This window comes from Sinocyclocheilus anshuiensis, unplaced genomic scaffold (genome assembly GCF_001515605.1).
Source record: "Sinocyclocheilus anshuiensis isolate Anshui unplaced genomic scaffold, SAMN03320099.WGS_v1.1 scaffold392, whole genome shotgun sequence".
NCBI lineage: Eukaryota > Metazoa > Chordata > Actinopteri > Cypriniformes > Cyprinidae > Sinocyclocheilus > Sinocyclocheilus anshuiensis.
Genome location: NW_015557091.1, coordinates 4,194,846 through 4,202,033, shown reverse-complemented (window position 1 = coordinate 4,202,033; position 7,188 = coordinate 4,194,846). Strand labels below are relative to the sequence as shown.

Sequence of the window (7,188 nt, the reverse complement as noted above, 5' to 3'; positions counted from 1 at the left end):
CAGCTAATATAAAAGCTGATTAAAAAGCATTTGTTTTTATACAAATTATATAAGAAATTAAGCGAGAGTGTGGAGATCATCAATGCGCGTCTTTCTAAAGACCCTCAAGGACAGTCAGAGCACTTGACACACGCCTCCTCGTATGGTGTGTGTGTGCTGTGTTCTCATTCTGAGAGCCCAACACTTCACATCACTGCATACTCTCGACTAACAGCAGATGTCAGATGCTGTAGTTCCTCTCAAAGAGCTCTGACACATCCCGACATTATACTCCTCAGGCCTGAACTGCTTCCAACACCCAACTAAACAATGATTCCTGGGTACCATCATTCAGCGTAACACATCTTACACTCTGTGGTGTTATTATATGGCTTGTAACACCTGCTAACACCTGCACTTGTTTCCAATACAGTCTGTTGTTAGCATATGTTGCTAAGCTAACATTTTACTCTGATAGGCACGAACTGTCAACTTCAATTAGACGGAACTAGTTTTTTGACACCCGTTAGTACCGAATGAAATCTGCTGTAAATATATTTATAATTATAATTTATCTTATTTATTTCCACAGAGTTTGTTCTATCTGCAAAGGGTACAACCTTTTAATTTGCTAATCGCATCAGAAGTGTGCCTGGGTTGCCTAAAAATAGGCAGCTCACTAGGTTTTGACAGACAGACCACCACCACCACCACCCTCAAATCCTGCAACAACATCCACTTAGCATCCATTATTGAAAAACCTTGTCACTCGATACTCGATAAACGCCACATCCGCTCATAAACAAGAACCTTGAAGGGCACTTCATCTTGCACACGTTTGCATGCCTGTATATTTACAGGCTTAATTGTGCATTCAGTGTCCATATAATGATAAAAAGTAGTAAAGACAGAGACAAATAAAGAGAGAGAGACAAGCTGGCAATGTGAGAGCAGCTATTGATTACTGTCTTTCTCCTTAGTGGCAGTGATATATTTAACTATGGGAATCCAATAGCAGGACAGATGCTCTGCACTTTGTCTCCTTCTGAGTGATTTTCTGGCCTTCTGATCTTCTTCTCTCTCCTCCAAAGCCCACAGGCACTTGACATTTGTACAACTCACAGATATAATCATTTATGGTGCTAAATATGATCCATCTTCACTTCAGTAACAGTGACGGTTTATAAGCAACAACGTTTACAAGAACCCATGAGATGACCTGATGACTCCTTTGACACAATTCCTTTGAAAATTATGTGACTTAATTTATGTGACCACACCAGCTCAAGGTTTACTGAACTAACTAACATTTAGGAGAACTGTACCCATCTGTATTCAATGGGTCTAAGATGCCAAGTCAGCCTGTGCACTAAAATGCAGAAGCAAATATCTAATATGTCACATTTGAACTTATTTCCATTAGTTTGTCAGCAGAATGTGGCTCAGAATAGAACAGAAGTGCTGATGATAGAATCACATGACTGAAGAATCAATAACATCATGGGACATGACACATCGAGTGTAATGATGCAAGCTAATTCTCAGCTATGACATCAAATGTAAGTGCCTAAAAATCTAATCTTGTCCAAATAACGTTCTTCATGAAATAAATACTAACTTTCTAATGTTTTTGAGGCTAGATTAGGGGTAGCAGCAAAACATGGTTTGCATCGCAGAGTTATCTAAAACTGAATACTAATTTTTTTAAAGTCACATTAACTGTGTGACTAGTAAGCACTTCATTTCCAGCGATACCATTGACTTGATTGCAAAGATACTATTTAAACTGAGCTGGATGTTGACATCACTGAATTCAATGATGAACTGTCTTTAACTGAAAAATTTGTGTTTACTATTGTCATTTTGCATTATTGACACACTATTTTCCTAATTAATGCTGTTCAGTTGCTTTGACACAATCTTTATTGTTAAAAGCGCTATATAAATAAAGGTGACTTGACTTGACTTGACTTAACTGACATAAAGCTGAAATATATAAAATCTAAATATTTGATGAAAAGCTAAGAAATGTTACACTCGCAACTAATTAAAATAAGTTGAAGTTGAAGCACTAAAATTACTAACTAGAAATAAGAAAAACTAAATCTGAAGCTAAAACTAAAACTGAAATAAAAATAAAGTAAACCTAAATAGTAATACTTTAAAACAGAATAATAAAATGTCAAAAAGCATGAAATATAAAATTATTAAAGGGGTCATATGGTGTGATTTCAGGGTGTCCTTTGTCTTTGGAGTGTTACAAGCTGTTCGTGCATAAATAAGATCTGTAAGGTTCCAAAGACTAAAGTTAAGACTCGTCCACACCTTCATAAAATGCCTCATTTAAACATGCCCCCACATATCTACGTCACTGTTTTGGAAGATTTGCATAACAATGTTTACGCAAAGAAAGAAGGTGTAACTTTTATTCTCGCTGTAGTATTGTTGCCGCCACATTGTTTCCAAATATGGCAAGGGGCGTAACATTTCCGTCACACGCTTGAGGTATTCAGCCAATCACAACGCACTGATAGCTGGCCAATTAGAGCACACCTTGCTTTTCAGAACGATGAGCTTTGTAAAAATTGACACGTTTCAGAAAGGCGGGGCAGAGAGGATCAACAATAATGTGTTTTTTGAACCTTAAACTGTGTAAACACATTGCATTAAACCAAATTCACTAAAAAAAATTATTTTTAGCATCGTCATATGACCCCTTTAAAAATTAAACTAAAATTAAAAGGAAAACTGAAAATATAAAAATAACATCTAATTCTTAAAAAACTATATGTAAATATTTCTAACACTTCTAAAAATAACATTAGAATTTCTGTGAGCAACAGGATATTTAATGAGAAAATAATTTCTACTAGTGAATTTTTCACAATAAGAACAAGAAAAAAAGCATCACGGGATTTTTTTTTTTTTTTTACAAATTTATATATACACATTTTATATATAATTATATATATAAAATATATATATTTTGCATAATTATTATGCAGAATTATTAGGCATTTATAAGTGATATATAATTGTCCATGAAGGCTGGAAGTGAAAAACTCCTTAAATTCAGGTGTGCAGAATTATTAAGCTGTTTTCTTTTACAGATAAAATGAGCCAAAAATCATTTAAATCATTTAAATTATTAAATCCCCATGAGAAATATTCAAAACTAATGCAATACAGAAATTGCAAAGTTAAGACATGACCATTGGATAGCAAAATGCTCACTGGGACAGCGGGGTCAGAAAAAAAAACAGGTGGAGAAGAAAAGACACATGTTACCATTTACCACCATTTTCCAGAACTGCAACCTTCCTGGAGTCTCCAGAATTACAAGGTGTCAGGTTACAAGGTGAGACTTTGCTTGGGTAAAAAAATCCTAAAAAAAAGTACCCTCACTTAATAAGAATAACATATTCTTCAGTTTGAAATACATGAAGACTGATTTTTTTTATAGGCTTTATGGACAGATAAGTTGAGAGGGACTCTTGAAGGACCAGCACCACATCCTCTTGTACCACTTTTTGAAGAATTTATCTTCAAGAATCTGGCAGTAAGTTTTAGGAGCTCATTTTTTGTCAATTCTGCAAGACAGACTTTTCAGGATAGGAGATGGAATAAAAATGAGCACCTAAAACGTACTGCCATATTCTGGAAGATAAATTCTTGAAAGAGTGGTACAAGAGGATGTGGTGCTGGTCCTTCAAGAGTCACTCTCTCAACTTATCTGTCCATAAAGCCTATAAAAAAAATTAGTCTTAAAGGTGACATATCAAGAAAATCTGACTTTTCCAGGTTTTAAGTGCTATAATCAGGTCCCCTGTGCATCTACCACCCAAGGAAACTTGAAAAAGATTAACCCAGTAACTTTTGGTAAGCCTTTTTCTGCAAGCTTCTGAGAAAACGAGCGCGTCTGATTTTGCTCCCTTGGTGACGTGGCAAAGGGATCTCATTATAATATTACCACCCCTTAATCTGTAAGTTTCCACCCACAGAGCCGTCATTTTGATTTCGCAAGCGACAACGGTGTAGCAGCTCTAATGCCATGGCCAAAGTTCGAGCAAAACATGCTAACTGCTCTGTCTTTGGCTGCACAGACGAGTACAGAACACTATTTGCAGTCCCAGCCTCAGAGGAGACAAGAGAGCAGTGGATTTATTGATTTATTTACTGTATATTGCTGCTGCCACACAGATCTAAAATACACATGCAATTTATTTCCCAGCTGTTTACCTTAACAGACATAACCGACTGTTTTTTGTAACTCGTGTGTGTTTTTAACGTAAACTTGTGTGTGAATGAGAACTTAGTTTAGTACTCACATGCTGTGACAGCCGCTTTCTGTCCGTGTGCTTCGGATGTGTGCACTCAGAAAACCGTATATCAGAAGTTTAAACTCATATGGTTTAAAACACATGATTTCAGCGCGTTAAACATTATAATCAGAACCAAAACAGATGTTTTTTAGCAGGTACAAGCTGTAATGGCGCAGCTCTATTCTGGAAAAGGGGGCGGGGAGCAGCAGCTCATTTGCATTTAAAGAGACAGGCCCGAAAAACAGTGTGTTTCTGCTTCCACTCAAAATAGGCATTTCAAAATGATATTATAAATGATCTGTGGAGTATTTTGAGCTGAAACTTCACAGACACATTCTGGGGACACCAGAGACTTATATTACATATTGTAAAAAGGGGCATAATATGTCTCCTTTAAAGTGCCCCTATTATGAGTAATGAAAGGTTCATATTTTGGTTTTGGAAGTCCCCAACAACAGGTTGACATGCATGCAAGGTCAAAAAACACTTTCATTGTCTTATAATATGAATTTATTTTTACCTTACTTTCTCAACGACTCCCAAACGATTCGCTCAACGATTCATTTTTCCAAACCCCTCCGTTGCGTGACACTAATCTGCGGTGATTGGTCCGATTGGTCTCATTTCCATTTCATCATGCCTGTAAAAGTGGCACTTAGTGGCAAAGAATGAATTTGCATTTTCATTCAGACTAACGCGAAAAGTGAACGGGCAATATGCTAATGTTTCATGTTGACGGCAACATGAAACGGCTTGGGATTTGTTTTACAAATGACTCGTTTCAATAATTCAGAGTCGACTCTTTCTTTGGAGAGACAATAACTTTATACACGGTGCACTTGCAGATTTAAAACTTGGCAGAATGTTTTTATTCACTTAGAGCTGTGTTACACACTGTAAGAAAGGTAATTTTCAAAAATCCATAATAGGGGCACTTCAATGTATTTCACAATACTTCAGCATGTTATTCGTATTAAGTGAGGGTATGATCAGAATAAAATATGATCAGAATATCAACGTGCCTAATAATTATGCACGCGGTGTATATTGCTGAAATAATATGTCCTAATTAACCATTCAGTAAAGAGTTATTAAGTTTCTGCTCTGATTGGCAGATAAGAAGGATCAGATGAATAGATGAGACAGGAAGTGATAGACTAGAGATGGATGAATAAGAAAGCAGGAGGTTTATGAATGGATTGATTTAGTTGAGCTGTCACTGTGGCTGTAAACATATAGACACATCGGTCAAGCTAACAGCCCTGCAGCTCAAAAGCTTATTACTGGAGAGCAATCGTTACCATCTATCAGACAGTGAGAAATACGTCATCACAAGAGGCAACCCCAACACCACTGCATCAACAGCACAAAGAAACAGAGATGAAAATAATCATAAATCATTTTATTTCTCAAATTTTAAATGCAATTGATTAGAATGCAAATGCAATGAATTTTATATTAAAGACACATATTTTTATATTAATATTCGTACTGAAGTACCATGTGCATCCACAATATTTAAAATGCACTAAACACAAAAGAAATGTTATTCAAGCCTATTTTAAGTATATATTTATTTTATTTCATACATTATGTATTTTAATGGATTTGATTCCATTTATACATTTACAAATACATTTAATGAAAAATAATGAATTTTTGTGACATATACTAGCTGTGCTACTTTATTCCAAATGTCCCTTTAAAAATGCTTTCAGAACATTTGTGTCCTTGTGATAAAACAAGTGTTTGGCAGAGTTGCCCGTAGCGAGTGTCAGATGAATGAAACAGATGTTTTGCCAGTCATGTGGAAAAAATTGGTGATGTCTTCTCTGCGCATTCTACAGGCGTGTCAAAATGTGTGTGTGAACACTTTCCCCTTCTGTGCTTATGAATACATACACAGAGACTGTATGTGATAAGAGAATCAACAGATGTGCGAGTACAGCAGACAGCTGTGGACAAATCACACGACATGAGCTCTATCTAATACATGTCTGACAGTGAACTAAACAGTGTCAAACCGACTAAACACTGCACTTTGTATAAGAGAAGGGTCAAGCGCACATGAGCCCTTTCCATGCACAACAAAGACACACAACATTTCTTTGACAAAAGACACATTAGTGCTTACTTCAGCTTTTCAAAAAGCTTCTAAGAAGCACATTTGATTTAAAAATGAAGCCACATCTATTTTTAAACCATACTAGGATAAATGGGGAGGTGTAACATCTAAAATGAGTGACAGTTCACTCAAATGGTCAATTTTGTCGCTCCATTAGCAGTCTGCACTCAGTCCGGACACAGCAGGAGTTGCATTTTATGATGCAGCAAGCACTTTTAAAAAATCATCATATCAACATAACTTATTTTTCAGAAAGGTTTATATCTGAGTGAGATTTATTTTAGATATACGAATATTTAAAGAAATCATACATTTTTGAATTACAGAGATTAAAATTAAATTAATTAAATAATTAATTATATATATATACAGTGGGTACGGAAAGTATTCAGACCCCCTTAAATTTTTCACTCTTTGTTATATTGCAGCCATTTGCTAAAATCATTTAAGTTAATTTTTTTTCCTCATTAATGTACACACAGCACCCCATATTGACAGAAAAACACAGAATCGTTGACATTTTTGCAGATTTATTAAAAAATAAAAACTGAAATATCACATGGTCCTAAGTATTCAGACCCTTTGCTCAGTATTTAGTAGAAGCACCCTTTTGATTTAATACAGCCATGAGTCTTTTTGGGAAAGATGCAACAAGTTTTTCACACCTGGATTTGGGGATCCTCTGCCATTCCTCCTTGCAGATCCTCTCCAGTTCTGTCAGGTTGGATGGTAAACGTTGGTGGACAGCCATTTTTAGGTCTC

General features: G+C 35.8%; 1 protein-coding gene across 1 annotated transcript in view; it reads right to left on the bottom strand.

Annotated features, from left to right (window-relative positions):
• LOC107677157 (guanine nucleotide exchange factor VAV3-like) overlaps positions 1 to 7,188 on the bottom strand; it is a 69,959-nt gene that overhangs the window by 46,771 nt on the left and 16,000 nt on the right. The gene's annotated exons all lie outside the window — the stretch shown is intronic.